We start from the raw sequence: 16,404 nt of genomic DNA, 5'->3' as shown, positions 1-16,404 counted from the left end.
AATTTTTTTGAAATTTTTCAACCGACACCGCGCGCCGATGGTTGTGTTTTTCGGTTTCCGTTAGATTTGTTCCAAAAACCATTTCGAAAAACATGCGTTAAATTGCCGGGAAACGATATCACGCGATGATATTTGATTTCTTCCAAAGGGAATATATTGTTACTATGATTGTCCTATATATTCCACACGAGCCAATCGTTTTTGGGCCGTGACGCGGGATTTTTTGTTTATGTTCTTTCGAAACCTGTGTGCGAATAAAAACCCTTTACGCGAAGTGAAGTGAAATTTTGACTCACTTTGTGCATATTGAAACAATATACCCGCAATATTGATACTATTTAATATGATCTGATCTAATTCAATGCGATTTTCCCACAATTGTTTAAAAAAAAAAAAGATAAACAAAAAAATAACGACCTAAATTTGCATACAAATCTAGGGATTGGCGGATATCTTAAAAAGGTTTGTGCACTTAAAAACAAAAATTGGGTATACTTTACACACACTTTTAGATGGTTTACAATTTAGACATTTCCTTAGTCACTTTTTTTTGCGACGAGGTCCAACAAACGGTTGATTTAATCAGACACTGTGTTTATCAGTGGAATAAAAACAAATGGGAGCATTACACATGTTTGGCGATTGTGGATTTGTGTTTTGTGTTTGCCTGGTCGTTCTTTCGCTTGAAAACGTGCAGAATAGTGTGTCGAACACATGCCCTATCGAGTGGGTCACAGACCCATCCGATGTACAAAAAACATATGTACCATCATATCGTATCACCCACTTTAATCCGCCACACGCACTTGTTGATTTCGGCACTTTTTACTGCAATTCGCAATTGCAGTTTGGTGATTTCGTGATTTCCTAGAATGCGGCTTGTCATGTCAACAAGAATGGCAAAGTTCCCTTGGCTGGGCTTTGTTTGCTTACTGGTGACTTTCTTGTGGACCGGGCTTCCGCGAAATCGGCTGATGAATAAAATTAAAATCTGCTTCTGCTGCACACCATAAATTTACCCCTCGAAATGCCCCCATTGAAATTCCCCCTCCAAATCGCTCATCCGCCCTCCAATTTTTTGGTTTGCTAATTAAAAGCAATAAGGCAGAACGATGACAGGATCAGATTACAGATGCGGGCAAATATATAGTACAGATGAAGTAGTAATTTCGGCACAGGGAAAATATAGTTTTCATTATGCTTTCATTCAATGCTTTCATAATTCAATCCAACACAAAATTAAATTTAAATAATTTTCTTGTTGATAAAAATACATACATTTTTATTAGTCAACAGCCGATAAAGTCCCTATATTCATATATTGACTCAGAAACTGTTCAATTTGAGAACAAAAATGTTCCGATTTGAAACCCTTTGTTTCTTTGTTATTAATAAGTATATTTTATCAAACTAAGCCTAAAAATAAAATTATAATTATACTTTAATTCGTAATTATTTGTGCTGAGATCGAAATTAATATTTAAAAAATATGTTCAAGCCAAGCTTTAAAAAAAAAATATAATTCTTCTAAATTTGTAGTTATTCGAGGCAAAATATAAATTAATATTTGAAAAAAATTGTTTAAATTGTTTGAATATTGGTTAGTGCCCCTTAAAGATGTGAAAAATATTTTATGGTACAATATCTTTAAAATAGACTTTTATTTTGACCTTGTCTGTGTGTGTGTCAACAAACAATTTACAGCTGTTTACGCCTGTTGGACGCCCGCAACAACAACAAACAGAGGAAGAAAGGAGTAAAAGAAGAGCCAAAGGCAATCTCTCTCTCTCCCTGCTTTCTCTCAGAATCCCCTAGAGAAATGCAGAGAGCGAGATCTCATTGTGTGACTGCGGGTTTTTAATTTCTCAGGCCGTCAATTGCCGCACTGATAAGAAAAGTGCTCAGCTGATAAAGGGTGGCGCACTCACACATTCACACACAATGAGTCCAGAGTTGCGGGTCTTGAGATTTAGGTTCGGGGTCTTGAGTTCTGGTAGCGCTGCTTGGGCTGGGCCTCCATATGTTTTCCCATGGCACATAACGGTCGCAACGCATGCGCCTCTCCTCCCACAGCCCCATATCCCCGTTCCCTTTCTCACTTTCATTTTCCCTCCCTCTCGCACTCACGCACACTGGCGCACAGATAGTGCTTATTATGGGATTACAATAATTTCCAGAAATCAATGCACAGTGGTTGCCACATTAATAGATATCCCCCATCGACCACCAGCTGTTTACTAACTGGGATTTTATTGGCCTATCATTAAAAATTTTGGAGGGACTCATTTTCAAGGCATTAAACTGAATTTCCAAGACTCAAATTTGTAAAATCCCAGATCCGGCAGTTCAGATCCTTGACAAAGTTTTAAACCAAATTATTATTATATAATACTATTTTTCTTGGGATCAATGAACCGCTTAGATGTGATAGTTCTGGTTTATAAAACGGACATACGTTTAAAATGCTATCTATTATATTATTATATTTTTTCTTGGGGAGAATGAACTGCTCAGACTTGATAGTTCTGTACCAGGTAGTACGGCTGCAGTGTGCCCCGTGTCGGGGTCCAACTATTGAAATGCGTGGTGCCTTCGGCTGGCTCTCCCTTTCGATTCTCTCCCGGATTCGGAACCGGATAGTTGGGCAAGGACTTGCGCGGAAGCTGTTGGTAAATATAATATACAGGGGGAGGTGGTTCTTTTGCAACCCTGGGTTCTTGTGGCGAAAAGTCGGGTTATTCCGCGTTAGTCTTCGGTCATATGGTCGCCCGTCGAGTTGCGGAGTTGCGGTCTCGCGGAGTCGCCTTCTCGCGGTATTTCGCGTCCACTCCAAACATCCTGTGCCACTAAACTTCCCGATTTCCCTTCCGTTTCCGTTCTCGACTGCTTATCCCGCTCTATAATTCTTAGGACTACATATGGATATATTTTTTTATATTATGTGCTGTGTGTGCGGGGTTTGAAGTGAGTTTAAAGAAAGAAAACCGAAAATCGCCGTTGTTTTTCTGTAGCACACTTAGCGCTATAATAACGTGCTTCCTTGTCTGGGCGATTTTTCGGTACCGCCTCTGCCGTCGTCGCGTGCAGAAAAAGTAGCAGAAAAAGCGCAGAATTTAACGTAAGTTTTTAGAGCTATTGTTGTTTTGGCCCGTTAGGGTGGCAACCATCGATTTGCGTGTCGCGCAGTTAAAACACCAAAATTCAAAAATCAAAATCAAATCGGCAAAACCATAAAGCACACAGAAAACAGAAAACGGGGAAACAAAAGAAATCAAATGCCAAAATAGCAATTCGATTGTCTGCGAGAGTGAGCCGAGAAACCAACATTCAAATGATTATTATTATTATTTATTATTAGTAGTATTGTATGTAGCTGGGCTGTCTGCTATTGGAACTTATCGTTTTATCCGTCTAGCAATGATATCTGTGCCGGAATGCAATGGTGTAAATCATAAGCATAGGGCGCATTCAATTATAATTCCACATGCAACGACACCCCTGATAACGAATGAGCTACATGGCACCCCGTTAGCTCGCCAACTCCCCCGATCTTTGGACTGCCTATATGTAAATATATATAATACGAGTGAATAACACAAACTGTGACAGCTCGGTTGGTCCCATAGCTTATGGGGTTTATCTGAAGTTCCACTCACAGACCGACGAGTGACAAATGACGCTGCTATACAGATACACGGACATATATGGATACGTATATGGTATATCCATAAAATATGTCATACGAGCAGGGATAAGGCAAATAATAATGGCCCATGCCGATCCAGTTTTAACCACTTAGGGGTAGACCAATTTATGAGTGTAGAACTCTACAACGACCATCGATGCAAGTCGATCGACGAACAAAGAGCGATATTCCACTATGGTCGTAATATTAGTGGGAGATAAGAAACTAATAGTGGTTGTCCATTCTAGAAAAGCGCAATAGTAAGGCCTCGCGATAAGCCCGTTCCTTAACAGATCTGTAGCTTGAAAAGCTTGGGGTCGAGCCTAGGGAGATAGGAAAAGTGTGTAAGGGGTATTTCCAGTTGTAAGGCTAAATACTTTCCCTATTAAAATGAATTCATTGATTTATTAGCCTGGCATTCTATAATCAAAACTCTTTTGATGCACAGAACTAAAGTAGTGTTGGGGAAACATCATTAAAAAATTATTTATGATATCCTGCATGGACTTGATGTCCATGTTTTGCCTCAAATAAATACAGAAACTGAGTCATAAATCTTTCTTTCTATAAACTTTCCTTGCACGGCGAGATGTCTGGCCTTTAATTAAAGAACTTGTGAATGTTCTATGGTAATAATATTATTTTCCTGGGTGAATTTCGCCAACATTTCCATGAGTCATAGTTTGGCAGCCCACCCAGCGTGGTGGCGCCTCTTGAAGTGTTGCTTTTTTGTTGGTTTATTATTATTTGCCAGGAGATTGAGTCACGTCAGCTGTTCTAATGAGCGAATGGGAGCCGTGAGTTGGAGGGCTGGTGAAGTGGTGGGGTGGTGTACCGATGGACTGATGGATGGCTGACCTTGGTGACCGCATGCGCAGGCATTCGTCACGCACTGGAAAAGGCCATCGCCGCCGCCCCTCGCTGGCAGGAGATTCCCTGAAAAGGTCAGCCAGCACTCTGCATATGTGGCATTGACCTTGCCCAATTCTTACCTGGCCATTAGACCCTCTCACCCGCCGAGCGGCCTTCGTGGAAAAGGCAGGCCCAAGGTCCAGACCCAAACCAAACCAATCCAAACAGAAGGTGTCAAGAGCCAACACACAAAAAGATAAAGATATAGTCAATATTAATTTTCGATTCGATGGATTCTTATGACCAAAAACGAGGAACTATTTATAATGATGATACTGATACTGATAGGGATGATTTTGAACAGAACAGAGATAATATCAAATACTTTTTTATGGTATTCTTCGCAATGGCTTGGATAAAAAAATATGACGACATATTTGAATTCCTCTGTTTTTTAATCTCTAAAGGTTTTGAGAAATGGTAATACATTTTTGGAATATTCCTAGATTTATTATAATCTTTGTTTTTATAAAATACGATTTTGATATTTATGGACCCTAGAAAGTTATGTGATTCCCGGAGCGGAATTCCAAGCCGTAGGACACACCCAAATATTCTGTGGTGGCGGTTCCGTTTTTGTATCGGATTCTCCGCCGGCCTGCGTGCGAATTTTCGTGTAGTTTGGACGTGGTGTTTTCCCCAACTCTCTTGCCATTTCCGCTTGTCAGACATTTGTCAGCTTTTAGCTTATTGCCAACTTCTGTAGCCAAAGTCTATGAGCGATTGCGAAACAAGCCTACACCGCTTGTGAGTCTGGGTTTTAGATTTGGCTGTAGCTTTGGTCTTGGGTTTCGGCTGGGGGATTGGAATCGGAATTGGGATTGGGATTGGGATTCGGGTCCGAGACTCTAGCCCACCTCGGTTCGGTTCCGTTTTCGTATTCGTGCTCATATCCATCAGCGTTTTAGTCGTCTCTTTTGGCTCATTTCATCGCATATTTACGTAGGCCATTCGAGCCAAGTTAACGCCTTTATTTATTGACTTATTTGTTTAGACCACCGCCTCTCGCCATCTCTTTCGCCAGTTCTCTAGTTCTCTAGTTATCCGCGATGTGTGGAACGCTCACTCGCGTTCAATGACAAAAAGCAAATAAAACTCCATTTACCGTTTTCAACTTACGTTTCTGATGATGTCACACTCACCAGTCAGTCAGTTAGTCAGTCCCATAACCAAAAAAAAAAATAAAAAAGAAAAACCCCAACTACATATGCATATAACATTTTCCCTCCTCAGGTTCCGGCCCAGCTGAGGAAAACCAACAGAAAAGACCAAGAAACCGAACAGTGGAAGGCGCTGGGGAGAGATATCAACACCAGATCGGTAAGTTCATCAAAGGTCGCGGGGAAGTGTTAAATATAGGGGGAAAATACGGAGGGAACTTTTTTTTTTGGGGGTGATCGTAAAAATCATAGAAGCCTCCATTGTTAGTCGGAAATTTATTTGGTATTTTAGCAGATAAAGACCGTGTTTATTTTTAAAAGAAACTGAATAACTAAATAATGGCGTTCCCCGTATCCGTAGAAAGATGGTGTAGATACCAAGACTTTCATTCTTAAAAAAAAATATTTAGAACTATTATATTATTTATATCATTTCGGGAATTTCGGGAAACTTTCAAGACCATTAGTCATTTTGGGAATGTCCTGATCTTATAGTACAGGATAGCATGTATTGTAACACATTCTTATCCCCGATGACCATTCGCGATCTAGAAAGAAATGCCCCACCGGTACTAATCACTTTCTGGGAAAGTGTGAATCATGTGGCTATATGCGATACTTATACATATGCCCCGGGTGCTCTATCAAACGTGTATCTCTTGGCCGTGATAAAAATATACGATCGGTTTCGTCATAGACTGAGATGACGACGCCTCTGGCTCTATATGTACAGATACAGATATATATCAAGCTATATTCGTGTGAGCGCATTTTTCGGGGGATTATGTCGTAGGTCAGGGAATCTGAATGTGCGAAGAAATGCTCGTTCCGAGTGGTTATGAATGGGCAGACCGCCAAAAGAATCGAACTCACGGGTCTGAGTCACAGAAACACGCCGCTTCTTGGGCTGCATTTTCGGTTTCGGTTTCGTTTTCGATTTCGTTATCAGGCGTTTATCAGGCCAATTGGCATTCAACAACTAACGCACATTATAACGTATCGGGAAAACGTGGCGCGAAATTCATTCATTCAACGATCGCCAAATGGCGACGATCGATAGCTCGGAAGTCGATTTGTCGTCGTTTGTCATATTCCCTCTTGTACCCCTCTGAAATTTCAATATTTATGAGTATGCAATCGCTCCTAGTTCCTCGGTTTCTCAGTTCCCAAAATGGACAACCGAATCGACGTCAGGCACCCATCTCCGATCAGTTTTGGACAGTTCATTTATTTATTTCGACAGGCGACAGGCGGGGAGAGTGTGTCAAGTGATCGCCAAAGGGCCACGAATACCAAATACCAAGTACCAGGCACACAAAATACGAAATACAAATTGGGGGATGGGATGGGATGGGTTGTGGATTGGATCATCGATCAGCTGGCAGTTGATCAAACACAGATAGCGGAGATGACAGGCCCAGGGAATCCCAAGGTGAATTGGAAATTATCCAAATTGAGGATCATCTTCACTTCGAGAAGAAATAGGATCTCGGGATCAGGCAGGTACACACCTCATTTGGTTATTCAAAGTACACAGCAATGAAGGTAAAGGACTATCTTTATGCTCGCTGGAATATGAGATATAGTGCACCCATTTGTACTCAACTAATTGAAATTCAAAAGATAATAAATCATTTTACCTAACCACCCATAATGGAAGGATTGTAAAATAATTTTTCCCCCGTTTACTAATGGTTTCATTTTGAGGATCCCAAAGATTTCTTTGAACATAATTCAAAATGGCTAATATACTACATGGGTTCAGGTTCGAACCCCTACTTCTTGGTGTGATCTTTTAATTCGGCTTTCGAATCGCAATCTCGCCAGAGTATTTACACTTTTTCTGATCCACTGATCTCTCCATTCATCTTTGATTCACAACTCCTTGCGTGTTGATCGCGAGGCATTTGCCCGAGGCGATCTTTTGTCTCTTTGTCGCCACTGCTCATTGAATTAATTGCACACAGAGTCGCAACTCAGTTGGTCCCATCCCAACTGGATCTCCACATCTGTATCTATACATATATACATCTATATCCATCTGCATCTGCATCTGCATGTGCATCTTGAGCTGAAGATGGATTCCCAGGCCCAGGCGCCTTGTAAATTTAGTTGTTCGCGCACGCAATTTGCTGCTGGCTCGCAGATGAGATGAGCTCGCTGTGGTCATGAACCCGCATTGTAGTTGCCATTTTATTTGTTTATTAATTGCTCAGCCCCTCTCGCCAGCGGTTGATGGATGATGTGGCTCCGTCCCGGGCCTCAAATCCATCTCCATCTCCATCTCGATCTCCACTCGGAGCTCCGGCTCCATGTCGCTGGCATGTGGGTTGTGGGTGAAATGAAACCATTCAAGTTGACTGCCGATGATGACAATGAAATGCTGAAGTTTCACTTGGATTATTATGCCTCAACAGCCATGGGTATTACGCAGTTTGATCTCGAGTGATCTGCCAGGCGGAGATTCGCCAGAGATTGAGATCTTTAACGACCGATTCTCATCTCTGTCTCTGGATCAGAACATTCTCATGCCTAAGTGATCTTACAACTTAACTAGAAAATCTTAGATCTTCTTAAACTGATCCCAACAAATCTCTAGAGAGTTTTACAAAGCTTGGCAAATTTTATTGCCCTCTAAAAATCAAATCAACCTAATCTACAATCATTAGCGATAATCTCTGTAGCTCCGAAAATCTTCAAGCGATTAAAAGAGATCATTAAGAGAGCATTTAGACCGTCGCTTTTTAATGTATTCAACATCTGGCCAGAATGATCTACCCTAACCCCAAAGTGCCAGAGTTGCCATCGCTTTTTGCGATCTTTAGCGATCGCCAAGCAGGCGTGAAATCATCGTTATTATGATGATTAGTTTTTTGCTCAACGGCGGGCATTATTATCAAATTAACACGGCGCTTCGCAGACCCATTAAATCTATAGAAGTTAGGGGTGATTTCGGGGAGTGGAAGCCAAGCGGATCCGATTAAATGCCTTCGACGATTGTCGCCTATTAACGAAATCAACTCGGATGCGGGCGGTCTCTGCTGATGGGCCTAATCAAAAATGTATTTATGAGATACGACATCGTGAATGTATATATACATATGCACAGAAGATATACATTTAGTGGGTCAGGGGTAGCGGCGGTGCGCGTACTTAAATTTCATTACATTTAATGGCGTTTAGTCATCAAGGGAATCATTTTTCATACACACTCGTGGGCCTGTCGAGAGTTTTGACAAAAATCTGTGGAAATCCGTCTTGATGGATATGAAATTGGAATGATGAATGCCGAATGACGATCGACGAATGTTGAATGTTGAATGTTTAATGGGGGCGACAAGCGATCGAATGTCCGAGTGTGATCACGGCTCGAATGCCAAATGGTTGCGCATGCGCATTTTCGGGCCAGCGAATTATGAATCGAGATGCGACTCTTTCTATAGGCAGACCGAACCGAACCAAAGCAAACCGGACCGGACCAACCTGATGTACGGAAAGGTGAAGACAAATTGGGCAGCTTACATCATGAGGGGTATTTCTCTGATTTTTTGTTTTTTGCACTGTCTGACAGAAAATATATATCGCCCAAAGGCCCGGCAATTAAGAATTTTTGTCTTTGGTCTGGCCTTTAAGCCAAAGTTGCCTGGGTGGGCGAGGGATTATTGTGTGTTTTTCGTGTGTGTGTGCTTAGTTGTAGTTGGTAGTTTGCTGCTCATTAAGTGGCTCAAATGGCAGTCAAAATCTGTTGGCCGGAACCGGGCGGCGAAACCCAAGACAGGCCAAGAATCATTATGTCAATGTCGGGCTCTGTCCCCGCCCCTCGGCATCTCTGAATCTCCAAATCACCGACATTTAATTTGCTGTTTTGGGTTACCTCATAAGTTCGCACTTGAGACTCGAGACCCAAGACTCGAGGTCTATTCTCGGAGATTTTGCAAGCGAGTCCGAGTGTGTCAAGTGTCGATCGCTTTGTCCTCGTCCACTTGAGTCAGGAAATTAGAAATCAGAAAAATGAAAACATATAACAACAGACAACAGGGTCTTTCAGAGTAGTATCCCTCGGGATTCGGAGGATCATTCGGATCATTCGGGGTAAAGGATGGGTTCCTAAGATCGGAACACAAATATCGATGACTCGACACTCCTTTCCCGCTAAAAGTGATCATCCATCAAGGAATGACTGGGAATAGATCAAACGATCGCTCCGATTGAATCATTATGCCCAGATGATACGATCTGATCTTAGGTGTCCCCATTGTCATGTGCATAATTTGTAACCAAATTTAGTAACTTCTTTGCTGGCTTGATTGGTTTCGGTGTCTGGGTTTTGGGATCTGGGGTTATGGGGCTTGGGTTTCTCCTGCAGATCTGTGATCTCTGGGCTGCGTGTGTGGGGCCTCTCGTCGCGTCTCTCGTTACGATCGTCTAGCTGCAGGGGATAATTTCTGTTAGCTGCGTGCTCGTCATTCCCCTGATTGGCCCCGATCGTAAAACCGAAGCGTGCCTCGTGCCCCAGCCCCCTCAAAAGATCATCCAAGTTTTTTACGATCGCTTTAATGCTCCGAAACCCCACTACCCAAAATCCAAACCTCGTACCTTGATTGACCGAACGTTAGATAGATCATTTAATTTAAACTATTTATGGATATTTTATGGCGGGCGATTTGCATTTGGCCAACTTTCCATTTGACAAAATGAAACCTAAACTGCGCTCCCCCATCAATGGGCCGCCAGTGATTGTGGGGACCATGAATGGAATTCCATTTAACGACGTGAGAACGGTGGGAAGATCCCGGAAAGCAGCAAAGATTATAGAGGTGCTGAGGATTATGAGATGGCCGAGATCAGTGGAGAGAAGCCTCTATTAAAGTCTATAATGGTTTCTTAAGAGCTCTCAAAGCCTAGCCATTTTAAAAGGCAGGAAAGGTAACCTTAACATAATTTGAGCATGATTTATATCTTATAGAAATTACAAAAAAGTAATGGAAAAAAGGATCACATCAGATTAGATCGCTGAGAAGGATAGTTGCCAAAAGGGACTTTAAAAGAACCCAAGGAGATTAGGAAAAGGGATACAAGGAGAAACTGGAGGGAATTTCAAATGACTGAATCACAATTGAAACTTATCACCACAAATATGACTAGAGTTATGCAGAATTACCCAGATATGACCGAAAAACTGGGGTTTCCAAGCCCCATCCTCACGCACTCCTTCCTTTGAAGACCTATCTAACATCCGGTGTTGGGACTGTGTCATCCATCTATCAAGCCATAGTCACTAGGCAAACAAACACCATATGGCGAACTGAATCGGGCGCAAACAGTTGAGGCATTAGCTCTGTTTCTGTTTCTGGCAAAGAGTTATTTTATCTTATCTGGTGTTTACGTACGATTTCAGTTCGATTTTGATTTGGGACTGCAGTTCGCTTTTGATGGGGTTCGGTTCGAAACTTTTGGCTCGGTGTTTACCTGCTGGAGATGTCTGGAAATCGGAATGGAGTTTACGAGTTCATATGGCCAGATGTAGACAACCAGGGCACCGATACATATATCTACATATATATATTGCGCCCAATTGTTGATTCTGCTTGAGAAGATCTTCTTCATTTGCAAAGACCAAACAAAAACACAACTTTCTGTATTGACTGAGGAACTTTATTTACTGCTGCGGCCATATCTTTTGACTTGTATCGGCCAAAGTATCTCTGGCCGAATCTGTATTTGAATCTGCTTCATCTCGTTGTGTTTTTATTGTGTTTACACTTGACTCCATCATGTTGCTGGTGCCTGGGATTGGATCGTGTTGAAAAGTCTTTGCAATTAGCACGCTTTCAGCGCATACCAAGCACTTTGGTATTGGGTCAAGGTTAGTAGCCCAGCCCCACAGCCATCTCCATAGAGTCTAGACCCCTGGACTAGCCGATCATCATGGCGTATACTAGATGCTAGATACTAGATACCTAGCCCTAGTCCGTCGTCGTCAATCCATCGAGCCGTTTGTATTTACATTTGTGTTTGTATTTGTCTATCTGTATCTCTTCGTGGTGGGCGTAAACACACGGCAAACAACTTCATTTGAGTGGAAATCAGACAAGAAGTTGTCGTTGTCGTCCCAGTTTTGGGTTTTTAGCCCGGGCCCCATGGATTCAGGTCATGTCGGGTCAAATAGCACGCTAAACAATTATATGAGGTCTCAAAATAATGGCAAGGCGAATCTAATAGCGCGAGTTTACGGTATTTCACGGCAAATTTAAATAGATTCATATGACTTTAAATATACGTGGAAACTTATTTTGACAATCTTCTTTCTAATACATATAGTTACTTCCTAGATACTATATATTAATCTGCACATTCGCGAGACCCATAAAGATATTAATTAATTGAAAACAACTAGGGTTAGTTGGGCACTTTTATAGCCCCACCATATCTAAATATACCGGATTTAACTGCTCGATTCCTGCAATTCACGGGGGCATTAGGTTTTGACCGCAGCTGCAGAAGTACGCCCATGTTTTGCGGCTAGCTTCACGCCTTCTGCTCCGGTTTCTCGGTTCAATCCGATTCATTCAAGAGTTTCGACCAAATACTATGTTCCTGTATCCCTAATTGGAAAAGAACGATGGAGAGATGGTGATGGAAATGGCCGTGGAAGTGGGGATGGAAATGGAAATGCTGGAAGTCGATGTCAAAGTCGGAGACCTAGCCCCTATATAAGAATGTGAATGGCAATTCATGAGGCTGGCCCTATACGTATATAAAAATCTATATATACGGATTTTTATGCATGCAGCTGTATGCCCTTCCTCCCTTTCATCTTTTGTATGCTCCCCAAGTTCCAGGGTTCCCGGGTTCCCAGTTCCCAGTTTCCCAGTTCCCAAGTTCCCAGTTCCCCGATTCTTTCCGTCTTTGTGACGTTAATTAGAACGATGCACCATGCGTGGCTGCTGCCGGGGATTGCCATCGGGGGATTGGGATTGCAAGAAGCGCGATGAGGAGTTCTCCGCCCGTCCCTCGGAGAACTCTGCAGATATAGCTTCTGTTGGATTAACGGCACACGTGTCCGCATCTTGCGCTTATTTATTACCTTTCAGCACCGACGGCAAGAATTTTCCCTTTTCTTTTCTTTTTTAATGATTTTTATTTTTCGTCTCTCGAGGTATTTACATTTCTGATTCTATACCCTCACTTTTAAAGGGAATTTCCCTACAGGGATATGATTTTTAATTTAAGGTATTCCTTTACTGAACAGTATTGCTCTTGTTGGCTTTATTGTACAGTTTAGGAGACTTATTACATTTTAAAAGAATAAATTCTACATTGTATAGTATCTTTTTAGAGCACTTCCCTCAAAACTTGCATATCTATAGGGTTTTTCAAGGGATTTGTACTGATATGGTATGTAGTATTGCTCTTCCTAGCTTAATTTGACAGTTTCGGAGACATGGTACATTTTATATATTAATATTATTACATAATATATATCACCCCATATAGAGCACCCCATCTTCGGTGCGAAGAGATTACCTCTTCCTTCTTTCTTTCTAATGTATCGCATGTCGGACAAAACGATGCGGACATCGTTCAGTGCTCTCCCTTGAATTCCTTGCCGGGTGCATTCCTTGTGCGCCAAAATAATATAAAATAAAATACAGCGTTCCGTTGAAAGGTGAAGATCCGGGAAAGGGGAAAAAAGGGGATGCAGAACCAGAACCAGAACCAGAACAGACCCAAGCAATATCCCAGCCGTTCAAGCGCGAACGGGAAATTTCCGCACATAAATATTTTCCAATTGAGCAGGCCATGCAGTTTATTGGTTTTCACTTTTCAGCCCTTAACCTCGGCGCAGCCACCCCGTTTCCCCACCCCCATTTCACGGGACTTTCCACCCAATCCACCTCATATCGTCTTGTTAAATCTTTAATACAACACACATACCTCTCGCCTCGGTTCTTTGTAGTTGCAATTTCAATTGCATAGATAGATGTATGTAATTGGGGGGTTAAGTGGGGTATATCTACATATATGTATGACTGCTATATCCCCAGCTATTTCAAAGCTTCGTTCTTCTCCGTTCCAATTGCCGGAAATTATCGTTTAACGCCTGTGTCTATTATACTCTATTGCCTTGGGGTATATTCAGTTTATAGATTAAATATAACTTTAATTTATTAACTTGTACAAATGTTATGATATATATAATAAGAAATCTAGTCTGATTTCATATGGATATATATCTAACCTCTAGCTTAAGCTAAAATTCATGGTATGTTTAACACACATAATTTCTCCATGTCTTTAAGTCTTTGCTTTGCGTGTCTAAAATCCGCATTCTTTCGGAGAATACAAACTGATGGCTACAAATCTTTGATCTAATCTGTAAGTTGTGATTAGCTTAATTAAGATTGATGGATGGCAAACGTGTTGTGAAGAAGGCCGGCCACCTTTTCAAAAAATCATTCTTAACTTTAAGAGGTGTACTTTGTTAGATCATATATTTAAATTTAATATTTAGTATTTACTAATGCAGTTCGAAATTAGTTCTGAAAAGTTTCCATTGAACTGACTTCTTTTCGGTGTATTTTTACCATTGGAGTCTTGTTGGCCTTGAAAGTTTGGATTTTTAGTAGCTCCAACCCCCTCCCCCTTTTTTCAGTGCGTTTTCCAATTTGTTTTTCTTGTTGTTTTTCGCATTAATTAACAAGGTGAACGCGAGTGTGTTGATAGGTGACCGGTTTTGGGGTCAGTAATGGGTTAATGGCTTGCTCATGTCTGTTTGTTGTCGCAGATTTGTTTAATTATGCCAAGACATGTCCGTGGGTGTTCGTGGTGGGGGTGGAAGGGGTTATCTATGATGTTTTTTAAAATTCTCTGCGCATGCGCAACTCAAGAACAGCAACATTAACAACAACTACAACAACAACTGCAACCTGTCAATGTCGCTGCAACAAAAAAACAACTATGAATTACCTTTGACAAAATGCCGACAGTGAACGCCCCCTCCCTTCTCCAGCCGCCACCCGCTGAAAGTCCAACGATTTCGATTCGTTTCAAATTGCAAAAACAGAAAAAAAAAAAAAATGTAAAAAATAAGTAAATAACCAACTTACTCAAAGTGCATTAAGTACACACACGCAGAGGCGAAGATACAAGTACTCACTGAGAAAAAATATGGTTCTTTTACAAATATAGCACTACTAAAGCCAAAAAGGGGTTCCAAATCAAGCAGAGTTCTATAATTTTTATTTCATATTTTCATTTTCTGATTTTTAATGATATTAATAATGATATAATTTGTGATTTATTGATATCGGATGGCTAATCGCATTTCATGATTTTTCTTACTGTGCACAGATACACACAGATTTATGCTTGTTATCAATATAAAATGCATTTTTTCTGCTTCTTCCCCGGCTACTCGCATTTGCATTGCATAAAATTTGCATAAATAATTCCATTTAGCCGCGGCAGCAGCAACAACTTGAAACTAAAGTGAGTGAGTGCAATAAAACTGATGTGTCCCCGAACGGTAATCACCACCCCCACCCCCAGGCACCCCGTGGTATCCACCACCCCAACGTACAGTTGCTCCATCCGGTTGCAGTTGCATGTTGCACACTGCACATTGCACATTGCACGTTGCACGTTGCATATTGCATACTGCAGGCAACATATGTATGTTGCAAGGCTCAAGTGTTTATTTGCGACTCTTTTTTTGTTCGGGTCTTGGGGGTGCAGAAAAATGTCTTTATTTTTACCCAACGAATGTTGACAGATATGGCCAAATGATGAACAAAATGCGGATTCGGGGGGAAAACCTCAGGATTTGCCCGAGGGAAAATTCGAGAGTGAGATGAAGGGATTTTGTCGGCAATTTTTCTTTCACCCCATAATCTTCTTAGCTGGGCTTTCCCTTATACCATTTCTTGTTATTTCCTTTGATTTAGCTATGTATTATCCTTTTCTCTTCAGTTTTCTACCTTTTAAGGCTTGTTTTTCTAACAGTTCCAGTTCAAATACCTTTATATAATAGAAATTTTGAAAATATCTTTATATTATAAACTTCATAAAGCAATAATCCCTGTTTTTTACATTCCAAGCCTTTTTTCAACAATTTTGCAGTTCAAATACCTTTAAATATTTGGAATTCTTAAAATATCTTTAATTTATTATCTTTATAGAGTAAAAATCCTTACTAATTTTGTTTTTCAGGTGAAGTACCATTGTTTTTCTTCCTAAATGTATACCTATACTTCTCTTTCCTCCCTGGTGTTCAAAAACATTCCCAATCATGCAATCCTTATCGGTTTTTGCAGCTAAGATCCCTGTATTCTTATCCACCTTCACGCTGTGACTGTGTGTCCTTCGGGAGCACAGCTTCCTACCACTTTGGCCATGCCATGTAAATTGTTGCCCTTTTCGCGCCCCGCATTCTAAAAATGTTCCGCCTCATTTTGTGGGCGTTGCGAATTCTTTGTTCATTTATCGGCTGCGCAATTCGTTTGGGCCATTCCGACGACCATTCGTTACGACATTTCCCTGCGAGCGATGGTGTATGGTGTATGGTATAGGGTATACCTACCCCTCCAGGGGGTTCCAGATTCCCAGGGCAGGCAGAAATAACAAATACACAAATACATGTAGTCA

At 41.2% G+C, this 16,404-nt stretch overlaps 1 protein-coding gene across 2 annotated transcripts in view; it reads left to right on the top strand.

The window, feature by feature from the left end:
• The first annotated feature begins 15 nt into the window (after window positions 1-15).
• The window catches only part of pigs (pickled eggs), a 55,419-nt gene continuing 39,030 nt past the window's right edge, over window positions 16-16,404 (top strand). Inside the window, exons 1-2 of one of the 2 annotated variants that reach the window (XM_017081554.4) lie at window positions 16-462; window positions 5,831-5,917. The gene's annotated coding sequence lies outside the window, so the exon portion shown is untranslated. Of the gene's footprint in view, window positions 463-2,783; window positions 3,119-5,830; window positions 5,918-16,404 lie in introns of those variants that run through there. The other variant, XM_017081555.4, reaches the window with a different exon arrangement.

The sequence above is a fragment of the Drosophila suzukii genome, chromosome X, assembly GCF_043229965.1.
Source record: "Drosophila suzukii chromosome X, CBGP_Dsuzu_IsoJpt1.0, whole genome shotgun sequence".
Taxonomy (NCBI): Eukaryota; Metazoa; Arthropoda; class Insecta; order Diptera; family Drosophilidae; genus Drosophila; species Drosophila suzukii.
The sequence above is the reverse complement of the archived record's forward strand: the minus strand, read 5'-3'. Positions and strand labels throughout refer to the sequence as shown.